Genomic DNA, 11,973 nt, shown 5'->3' with positions numbered 1-11,973 from the left:
ACTGTGTTTTAATTGTTTTGTGATTATTCATCTGTGTTATGATCCTTTGGTAGTAAGATGATTCTATGATATATCAGTAAGGGAACGTATCACATACTTCTCCACAGGCATTCGCTGAGTGGGTCTGAAGTTCAAATGACTAGTCCAAAGGAAACTGAATTTAACCTCCTCACAAAATAGAGACCTGGAAGTAAGAAAGTAGAGTGAAAAGGCAAAAACTTTGAGAGTTAATAAATAAAGAGGAAAGAAGGAAGCTTCTTGGTAGGAAAATAAAAGGTGCCACACTGAATGAGAACAAGACCTATCTATCCCCATTCTCTGTCTCCAGACTGTGTCCCATAGACTGCTGTAAAGCAGCACAAAAAACAGGTACAAGCAACGTGCGTATTCTGTGACTGTGCTCTGCCACCATCTGACAAGCTTTGACTAAGACAGCCCAAGAGAGAGAAGCATCTGGATGTTATATTTTGTTCATCGTTATTACCCATCTATATGCCAGTGGTAACATTCACTGCCATGCTCTATACATGAAGTAAGTTCATAGGGAAACAGCATGGGTGAATGCGTGTACCATCTATGGAACCACCATAAGTTCAACAGCTAGTTGTCTCCATCTCTGTGCACTTCACAGAAAATTCAGTACTCTTATGTATTGTGCTTTAAAAAAAAAATAAAATAGAACCATTTTCTCCTGTTAAATGCAAATGTTTTGCCTGTCTTACAGGCAATACATACTTGATGGGACCTCATGTCTTTCTTCTACTAGTGTAAAAAAAAAAAAAAAAGAAAGAAAGAGAAAAATATATGTAGAACCAGAAAACAAAACTCAAAAAAAAAAAAGAAAGAAAGAAAGAGAAAAATATATGTAGCACCAGAAAACAAAACTTGCCAAGTTCAGGAGAAAAACTAACCTCAAATGTTTTCAGTGCTCTTGGCACTCTACACCCTCTGAATTCAATGTGGCTTAAAAATTTGTTGCAAATAAGCTCCTTCCCTTTGTTTGTCAGCTTTGGGCAGGAAACTCTTTTCTAAACAATGAAGTAGTAGGTGAGGTAGAAGTTTGGAAGAGCTGAAATATAATCCGGGGAATTTTGAGGGTATTTGACTAGTGTATTTTCTAAAGGAAAGAAAAACTTTCTTGGTGGAGGAGAGAAAACAAGCAGTTACCAAGCATATTGTGTTTGAGAAATAATGAAAAATGTCTATGAAGAATTTAATAGCCTTGTATGATGACTTTTAACACATATTCAGTGACTAATTCATATTACGTGGAATTTCTCGAGTGGGGAGCAATTTATTTCATTATCTGCCCAACTATGATTTTTATTAAAATTGAATCATGTTTGAGCCATTATTGCAACAGTAAAACTTAGGGGATTTTTTTTCATGCTTCCACCTGTGAAATTCCTCTTAATATCAAAGGGAATTCGGACCAGATTCTCACTCAATTTATGTTAAATGATCAATCTTTCATGTCATTTAAGCTTTTCTTAATTTTACCCCACAATAACATGTGAATATTTTCTCAAATATTTATCAAAGGAGAAAAGAAGTCCTTTCTTTGCAGGACTCAGGAACAAATAATACACACTGTTTTTAGAAAAAATAGAGCATGAAAATAATTGCTAGATATTTTATTAGAAGTGGTTTTCAGATGTATTGAGATGAACTATTCTTTGAACAACTTTTTTCCTCCTCATCTTTACATTTTTTTCCAGAATATAAGGGAAGACAAACTTGTTTCTTGCAGGAATTTGACCTGTCAAAAGAATGAGATTTTTCAGATGAAAAATAGAAAGAAATAAAGTTTTTAATGATCCTGCTCTCCTTTCACTGCATGTTTTGAACTAACAATAACACTTGGAAAACAAAAAAAGCATTCACTTTATTCTTCTTTCATATAGTGTGAATAGAATTATAATACCTCTATTTTGTTGCATTTTTAATTGCTTCACAAGTATTATTTGTGTTCTCAGGTAGAATGAGGAGAGAATATATGTCTTAGATGTTAGAGGAATGAACAAGGAACTCCTGGGCAAACTCCAACACAACAAGAAAGGCTATAGAGGGTGGAAGCAAGGACAGGTATCCTGTGAGGAATACAGAGAAACTGTCCAAGCAGACAGGGATCGGGTTAGAAAAGCTGAAACCCTAATAGAATTAAATCTGGCCAGGGATGTCAAGGGCAATAAGAAAAGTTTCTAGAGGTACGTCAGTGATAAAAGGAAGACTAGGGAAAATGTGGGACCTCTCAAGAAGGAAACGGGGACCTGGTTCCCCAGGATACGGAGAAGACTGAGGTACTCAATGACTTTTTTGCCTCAATCTTCACCGGCAAGTGCTCAAGCCACACCACCCAAGTCACAGAAGGCAATGGCAGGGACCAGGAGAATGAAGAACTACCCACTGTAGAAGCAGATCCAGTCTGAGACCATCTAAGGAATCTGAAGATACACAAGTCCATGGATCCTGATGAGATGCATCCATGAGCCCTGAGAGAACCGGCAGATGAAGTTGCTAAGCCACTGTACATCACAGTTGAGAAGTTGTGGCACTCTAGTAAAGTTTCTGCTGACTGGAAGAGGGTAAACATAATCCCTATTTGTAATAAGGGAAAAAAAGAAGACCCGGGGAACTGCAGGCCAGTCAGTCTTATCTCTGTGCCTGGCAACATCATGGAGCAGATCCTCCTGGATATTCTGTTGAGGCACATGAAAAATAAGGAGGTGATTGGTGATAGCTGACATGGCTTCACCAAGGGCAAATCATGCCTGACATATTTGGTGGCATTCTGCAATGGGGTTACAGCACTGGTGGATAAGAGAAGAGCAACTGATGTCTTCTACCTAGACTTTTGCAAAGTATTTGACACTGTCCCACACGACATCCTTGTCTCTAAATCAGAGAGACATGGATTTGATGGATTGACCACTTGGTGGATAAGGAACTGGCTGGATGGTTACATTCAAAGAGTTGCGGTCAATGGCTCAGTGTCCAAGCAGAGACTGGTTATGAGTGGCATTCTCCAGGGGTTGGTATGGGGACCAGGGACCAATGTTGTTTAACATTTGGAGGCACGTACAGTGGGGTTGAGTGCACCCTCAGCAAGTTTGCCGATGACACCAATCTGTGTGGTACAGTTGACATGCTGGAGGGAAGGGATGCCATCTGGAGGGACTTTGACAGGCTTGAGAGGTGGGCCTGTGCAAAATTCAAGTTCTACAAGGCCAAGAGCAAGGTCCTGCATATGGGTGGGGGCTAGCCCAAGCACAAATACAGGCTGGGAGGAGAATGGATTGTGTGCAGCCCTGAGGAAAAGGACTTGGGGGTGTTGGTTGATGAGCTGGCAATGCACGCTTGCAGCCCAGAAAGCCAACTGTATCCTGGGCTGCATCAAAAGAAGCATTAGCATCAGGTCAAGGGAGGTGATTCTCCCCCTCTACTCTGGTCTCATGAGACCTCACCTGGAGTACTGCGTCCAGTTCTAGAGTCCTCAGCACAGGAAAGACATGGACTTGTTGGAGCAAGTTCAGAGGAGGGCCACGAAGATGATCAGAGGGCTGGAGCACCTTCCGTATGAGGACAGGCTGAGGGAGCTGGGCTTGTTCACCCTCTAGAAGAGAAGGCTCCAGGGAGACCTTAGAGCAGCATTCCAGTACTTGAAGGAGGTCTACAGGAGAGATTGGGGGGGGCTATTTACCAGGGAGTATAGTGACAGGACAAGGGGTAACAGTTTTAAACTGAAAGAGGGTAGATTTAGATTAGATATTAGGAGGAAGTTTTTCCTGTGAGGATGGTGAGGCACTGGAACAGGTTGCCCAGAGAAGCTGTGGATGCCACATCCCTGGAGGTGTTCAAGGCCAGGCTGGATGAGGCTTTGAGCAACCTGGTCTAGTGGAAGGTGTTAGATGTCACTGCCCATGGCAGGGGGGTTAGAACTTGCTGATCTTTAAGGTCCTTTCCAACCGAAACCATTCTATGATTCTATGGTTCATTTTACACACTACCCGGCTTTAACAGAATAAAATTTGGATGCTGCAAAGAGATGAATTCCCCACAGTGTAGCTCCTTTGACAGTATCAGTGTCTGAAAGGATATTCCTGTGTCACCTGAGGCCATTCTAACCCTGTATTTAGCAGTGCAAGTCCAAAGATCAGTGACCACTTCAAGAAACACTAAAATATGAAAAGAACTATTGAAAATATTAAAAAAAAATCACAGCCCATTCCCTGTGGCCTTTTGATATTTTTAATACCAATTAAACTGAATCTGATTACTATTTTTTATGCTGTAGATATCCATTTGCTACATAGCATAGATAAAACAAACTCTATTGTCAGACCGATAAATTTTCATGCTAACAAGCTTTTTTGTGTGTGTGAAAGAGAAGCGGATGGCTTCAGAATCAAATACAATATGAGATTATTTATTTAGGGTAGAATTACAGGTGCACCAAGTAAGGAAAAATAGTTGTCGTGTGGGGCTGAGGAGCTATTATTATGAGACAGATAAGCCTAACCAAAATTTTCCTGGGGAAATAAAAAATACCCTAGTTATCCCTGGAAGAAAAAGACAAATTTTGATCTGTGGACAGTAGATAGGTTAGTGACTGGGAGGGAGATCATGATGTGCCATAACTGTGTGTGTGTTGATGCTGTGGCTTTTGGTATCTAGCAGAGCCATGTGATTTAGTTTCCAGCTCATCTTTGAAGGAAATTGTGTAAGTCTCTCTTAGTTCACTCTACATAGCTACCAAGAGAGTACATGGTGCACCAGATGAAGTGTCTTCTACTGCAAGAAGTTCATGTACAATCTGGAGATTATAATGGATTTATGATAAGGTGCTTACAGTAAGGACAGAGGAGATGGATTGACAAGATTTATGTGTTTTGTAAATGCATGATCTAGGGAAAAATCAGTCATTATGAATTACACAGCTGCCTATTACTTCATTCCTCAAACTCCATGACAAGCCACAGCGCTTTCTTCTGTTCTCATTCACCTGAACTCTTTCTCATAGCTCTGGGAACAGCTTACAGCATCTTCAGCATGTGAAGCATTATCCTAAGGGATTTTGGAGATAAAAGACTGTGATCAAGTCTTACAAAACTATAGTGAAGCAACATCCTTATGAGCCTGCCTTGTGCTTTTTTAATTAGCTGGAGGCCACTGGGTAATTATTTCCATCCAGGTCATGTGAGTCCAATGCCTTGAGAACATTATGAGCAGGAAAAAATAATTTATTTGAACATCTGAAACCTCATCAATGTCCTTGCGCCATCCTCAGCAGTGCCAGCTGGAGAAACTGCTGCTCACCAGTCCCTCCATCTGCTCTACAGCAGAGCTGATGGCTCCCTGCCATGCTTCATTCAAAACACTTGAATTTGATTAAACAATTAAAGTTACAAAGGTTTAATAGTCCAGCTTATTCTGGGTGTGGTAAAGTGAATTCATTTGAGAATCTCAGCTAGATGCTCTGAGAGGACAGCAACCTCTGTGCAGGCAGCTAGTGGTGAGCTGCGGGAAGACACTGTCGGAAAGCAATGTATTAATAAGGTCTTTCCACTTCTTTGGTTTAGCAGTCTGGACTCTTGAGGTCACAGGTGGTTCTCTCTTAACTGCAGGAATCATATGCTCAAAGCAATTTTTAAATAAATTAAATAGATATTGAATTTAATACTTTCAGTATTTATTAAAGTTCATCCTTTTGTTTAGCCAAGAAACAGCCTTGGAATTTTGTTCTAAGGTAGTTTAATTTGTTTACTGTGGTGTTTGATTATTTGAACTGGTATTCAAAATAAGCGTTTTCTTTGGTATTCAGGTTTAAAAGAGATGTGAAAAGTTGCTTGTTTCCTTTTAGTTTAGCATTGCCACAAATGCACAATGACAGCACCTTCACATAGTGAGTATCTTTAAAGAAGTGTTTTGAAAAACTGACCAGCAATTTTTTTTAAAAAAATCAATATTTTTGTTCTTTTAGACATACAACAAATATTCAATTATTTTGGCTACCCCGCTTCTGTCTGGCAATTGTTCTACGGTCTGTGGTTTCATGTCTAATAATTGTCAATAATATTACAAAGCTTATTATAATAAATTATACCCTTAGCCGCCTGTGGTAGCACCTAAAGTTTTGCCTCTTCATCACTTTCTCAAGGACATCTTTCTGTTAAGTGAAACCTTTGTGGGTGCAGGACTGGTTGGAGAAGACAGGACTCTAAAATGGGTATTGGCATTTCTGAGCAGGTGAATGGCTCTGCAGAAGATACTACCTCCTTGTGATTTTTATACCATCTGAAAGGAAAGGAGCCATTTGATTCGGAAGTATTGGCCATTTGAAAAAAATATATTTTTGTCAGTGATGGAGGCACCAGAAATTTTGAACCAAAGTGTGGTGTCGTCCACTGCCTTGTGTGTTTCCCTAACACCTCCAGCTCTCCTTGGTGAAAGGCTGTCTCATAAGGCAGGGCCAATGCATGGGGCATGTACGGTGAGGACAAGATAAAGAACTGAGTGTCTGTTATATGCACACCAATAACTCCTGAAAGTCTCTAATCTATCTAGTGGCCACAAATAAATGTTTTTACAGGGGGAGAGTTAGAATGCTGTACATTTTCTAACAGAAATTCTTCAAAGTGAAGAAATGATTGATTGCACAAATTATGTTGAACTCCAGCTGAAGATGATAAGTAATGAAGGTAAAATTCATGTTTGGTACTCATGGTCTACTGGCAGCTATTTAAGGATCATTGTAGACCACTTTACAAAGTGGTGATCATATCCTGATCAAAAAAAGGGTGAAGGAAATATGAAGATGTCAAAGAATTCCAAGTTTATTAATATACAAGTCTCCTTCAAAAAATGGAGCACTACCAGCACAGTCACACAGAGCTTAAGACTGCACCATCAAGTTCACTCTCAGTATTTAAAATGGTTGATCTAGTCTCTACACCTGAATAAATTATGTTTCATCTATCACGAGTGATCTGTATTCAGAAGACTTACTGCTTAAGAAGCACACATGAAAGATAGCAGATACTGTATGAGATTACAACATTAAAATATGCAACATGAACTGAAGACCAGGGTTGCCAATAGCTGATTGCCTACATTTTCAAATTATAACCATTACATACAACAGCAGGATGACAGACAGATTCCTAGAGTGCTTCCCTGCTCTCCCTGCTCATGTCCAAAAGAATCAGATAACTCCAGCCTCTTAAGGAGGTGTCTTCAGTTTCACGTAGTTATAGCATCTTGACTGAATATCTTAGTTGGGGCTTCCATGTCAAATTACCAAAGCTGTAAGCTTTTTCCAGTCCACACCAAAAGGAGATCCAGAAAAGTTTGGAAACTCTTTAAATGACAAAGTTCCCTATCTCTTCCTAATCTAATACTCAGTCCAAAGCATCGCCATCAAGTTCGTATAACATATAACATATTAACAGTATGGCTTATGGAAATATCTAAGTCAAATGCTCAAGCAGTTGTTAAAAGATGGGATCAACAAATGCACATGGGAAACTATTTAGTGTTGACTTGTTTTCTGTCCTACAAAACCAAGAAACTACAATAAATCTTCCTGAGGCTAAAAGACCATCACCTTAACTACCAACCCAGAGATCTGGAAGTTTGTTGATACCCTTTATAACATAATAAGAATTGCACAGGTTTAGGTCCTTGACCATTAAAGTTTGTGCATGGGAGGAGAGAAGGGGCAACATTTTATTGATCACTGTCCTTTAGAAGAAAAGCTGGGATCGTGCCCACATTTCAGTTTCTTTGATGGTTTGGTGTGTTGGGACAGTGACATAGTCTGAATCTAGTAGGGGCCAAGATGCTAAAGAGGAAACAGTGAATTAATTGTGTCTCACAACCATAGTGCTTCCTGCCTCACCCACTGCTCAGGGCCACTTCTAAATTCTGAGCATGGCATCAATACATGGCCACTTATGAAATAAGGCGTTATCTGTAGGGTGCCAAAATTTCAAAATTTTTTATTCCAGTTTAATTCCTGCAAACCTCAAAATTCTTGGACATTGGATTCTGGCCTACCTCTTGTTCAATAACGGATGATATAACATCAATGGACTGCAATCGCTTTGTGACCATGCCTTCGTAAGAAACTACTAAGTCAGATATTGCTGAGAGGAAATGACATGCAACTTATGAAACTTGTTTATACACTAAATACAAGTGTGGAAGTGATTTCAGCTCTGTTGTTGTTGATAATACTCAAGGATAGGATACAGACATAAAAAAAAGAAATCTGAATTCCTGTTTAATTAAAATCAGCCATTGAGGCTATCTCTACATGTCATCTGTCAGCTTGCAATGGAACCCGACAAAACACTCATATGAAGCAGAAAAATGTCTAACATAATTATTAGCAGCAGCTCTACATTATACAACTAGGATGAAAAGATCCCACTGATGAACGGAAGTATATGGATACACAGGCAAAATTGTGTAATTCAAGTCAAAACCTATTTCAGGCTCAGTTTCAATACTCTCAAAATACAGTCTTGCAGAGATAGATTAAAAGTGTTTCATTTTCAGTAAACATTCTCTGGTTTCCCTGAGTCTTTTAATGAGAGTTCTATTTTTTTTTCCATGTTGCCTACCCTGCCCCCACCTCCAACCACTCATTTGCTGTTTTCTGGATGTTATCTAGCAAAGACTGGTCCTTATAATATTGTAAATGGCTTGTGCCTTTTTCTGTACAGTTATTGTTCCTCAAGTCCCAGAACATGTGTTTGTGACTATATCTCTCAATGCCATTCAAATGGAAAAAAAACCAGCAGCTTCTTCCACGTCTAGGTATGTCCAATACTTTCATACCTCATCCCACTTCTTTGTCACAGGAAGGTCAGAGAGGTGGTGTTTAGAAACAGTATGAGTGAAGAGGAGGTGGGAAAGAAGACATTTACAGATCCTTCTCTAAATTTAGGAGGTAAAATCATAGCGTATGTACATTTAGTTCATTCAAGCTTCCTTTGACCTAATTTGTTTATACAGCTAATGACAATTGTTTGTATGACTATGTTAAATGTACTTCCACTTCTTCTTTCCATAAGTCAAAACTGCCAAACAGAACTGGCATGACATTTCTGGATGGAATTTTAACCATATAAAAGTAAGAAATGGCAAAATTCCCAGATAGAATTTTGACAAATCTGCTAAAAAGCCTGACTCTTGGGCTGGACCCCACAGGATAATACGAATTACACTGTCAGAGGACAAACAGTTCTGTGGTGGAGGAGCATTAGCCTGGATGTTGGCAGGCTTTCAGTGAAATGCTCTGTCCTACTGCCGGGGTCTTCCTGGGAAAGCACCCACTCCTGTCCCTTACTGTAGTGATTAAGGCTCTTGCGGGTGATATGGGGCATATGACTCCGAGTGCCAATGAGCTGAGGGAAGAAATGAGCAGTATTCCTGAATACATCCTGGCTGCTTGCTGGCAAGAGACCACTGCAGTCTGTGCAGTCTGCAACCCAGCTGGAAGGCACCAGAGACTGCAGGGCACAGCCCTTGGGGAGCTGCCTCCCGGGGCAGATGGGAAGATCCACATCTCATTGGGGTTACCTCTGGAGCCACGGCATGAAACAGGCACCCGAACTGCTCAACCTTGTCAAGAATTAAGTGTCTCTCGGCATCTCTAAAGCAGAACTCATGAACAGGTACACCTATAAGTAAGGCAAAAGTGCCAGGTGAGGTCACCTCTTCAGTTCAGCTCACCCCATTTAAATGAGAGCTGTGTCTTTGACAGTAAATCTTCACTGTGTTCACTGACAAGGCAATTTTCAAGCACTTTAAACCTCTGATTAAATCCACAACACAGTTCCTGTTTGCATCCTCTAATGCCTAAACCCAGGACTAAGTACTGATATTAGTTTGAACCCTAAAAGCTGCTGGTGTCTTTGGGGCCAGCACAAGAAGTCAAGTCCTCTCTTGGAGCTGCATGTAAGGAAAAACCACACTCGCTCACACATCTGAGAGACATGCAGGCTGCTCCAGCTGTGAATTTTCCCCACTCGTGCTGCCAAATGCACTCACAAGGCAAGACCCAGCTCTCCCCCCCGAGCACTCACCAGCCACTCCATAAATGTCAGCTCAAGCATGCAGGCGGCCACTGAAAGGGAAAGCCAGCAGCTGCAAAGGAGCTGTGACATGCCTATTGGCAGCCATGCACAAGTCAGTGAAAAATAATAGCTTACTAAATATTAAAAAGGGCTTGCTAAAATGTTTGCCAGCTGGTTGTGCTGCATCTCACTGCTCTGACTGCTGCACCCTAGATCCCCTAGAGCGTTTACAAAATATTTACCTGAAAGCAAAGAGAGTAAGTGCTATATGTTAACTGCTGCTACTAGGTGGAGAGAGAGAAACACAGTGTTGAAAATGGCCCTGATGTGTGTCTGGATTTCTTTGCAGAAATGCAGACACCATGTTCTACGAATGCAGTTTGGGGTGCTGTCCTATGACCAGCCGAGACAATCTTTTACCTTGCGACTGCCAAAAGGAGAGGCCCCAGCATCCCAGCCTCGTGCCTGGCTGCCTCCCTGTATCCCTGTTCCCCTCTGTACCATCCCACCCCTGCTTCATGCTGGCTCGGGTGCCCTTCTCACCCCTTAGGGAGCCAGCACAGCTGCTAACCTGAGCAGGAAGCTATTGGTGGTGGGGTTGGGGTTATTTTTCTGGGCTGCTTTCTAGTAGATTCAGCCCTCTGAATCAGTTCCCTGAGGGCACACTTGATATCAGAAGGGCACAGGGAAATGGCAGGAGTGCTGGCCAGGAGCAGGAGCACCCTTTTATAGCAGCGGTGAGCTGTGGGCAAAGCCGCCCTCATCCCATTGCAGCCTTAGACACAAACTTTCAGGGACCTGGGCTCTGACCTGGGTCATGCATGCAGTGTGGCCGGTTCAGCTCCAGGTTCCTCTGGAAGGAGGCCATGCCTCTTCCCCAAGCCACCTTGCAGACTGCAGAGCTCAGCTGCTGCTATGCCTCTTCCCCAAGCCACCTTGCAGACTTGCAGACTGCAGAGCTCAGCTGCTGCGGCGCTGGGGTTGTTTTTTTGAAGTTTCCAATATGTTTGCTCTCACTGGAAAAGTGGTTTCTTTTCCTTCTTTTTCTCATGTTCAAAAAGAAATAGGTTATTTTTAACTCATATTTCTCCTTTTGAACTTGCATTTGGGCACTAAGTCAACACAGAGGAATTCTGCTTCAAAAGGTGGATGTCTCAGAAGTGACAGGAAAGAAAGAGGGAACCGAGGGACAGTGGTTCTGCAACCCCTGCATAAAGCGCCATGCACCACGTTCAGAAAAGGACATAGGAACTGAAAGTAGGACTTCTGGCAAATTGGGGAACTTGGAATCTACAGCTCAAACTCTCCTCATCTTCCATCTGACCTTGGAGACATGTATTAAAAAGTTCCTCTGAAGACCCCAGCAATCCCAAGATGCCTGTAATTCTCTAGCTCAGTGTCTGCCATTTCTTCTTTAGTTGTGAAAATGCCCTTGGCTGATGGGCTATGCAGACCAGGATGTATGATCTGGGGTGCTCTGCTGAGACCTTGACATTGTGGTGTGGGGGTTGCCTGGGGCTAGTATGGGAGAACAAGGAGATGCAGCCATAAATCTGTGATTTCACGGGCCAGGTAGCAGCACAGGTGATGGTTCTATAACCATGCTGGGATGTCAGGTTCTAGAGAAGAGATAGATGAGTCATTTGTATAATCAGCTATGTCACTAAAATTATCAGGGACAAGATGAGCTAAAGGAAAGGGTTCATCCCTGATGTGCTGATGACCTACATGGGTGCCACACTGAGAAAACTGAGGGGTAGTTTCTGGAGGTCTCTTATCACGTGCTACAAGGAATTACAGATTGTTGTCCCTCACAAAGAGCCAGGTCTCTTTTTCAGCACCTCTGAAAAATGAAGGGGTCTTTTATCCAGGTGGCTGATTATAGATTTAG

Source organism: Pterocles gutturalis, unplaced genomic scaffold (assembly GCF_000699245.1).
Source record: "Pterocles gutturalis isolate BGI_N339 unplaced genomic scaffold, ASM69924v1 scaffold5761, whole genome shotgun sequence".
NCBI classification, from domain to species: Eukaryota; Metazoa; Chordata; class Aves; order Pterocliformes; family Pteroclidae; genus Pterocles; species Pterocles gutturalis.
This window is presented reverse-complemented; position numbering follows the sequence as displayed.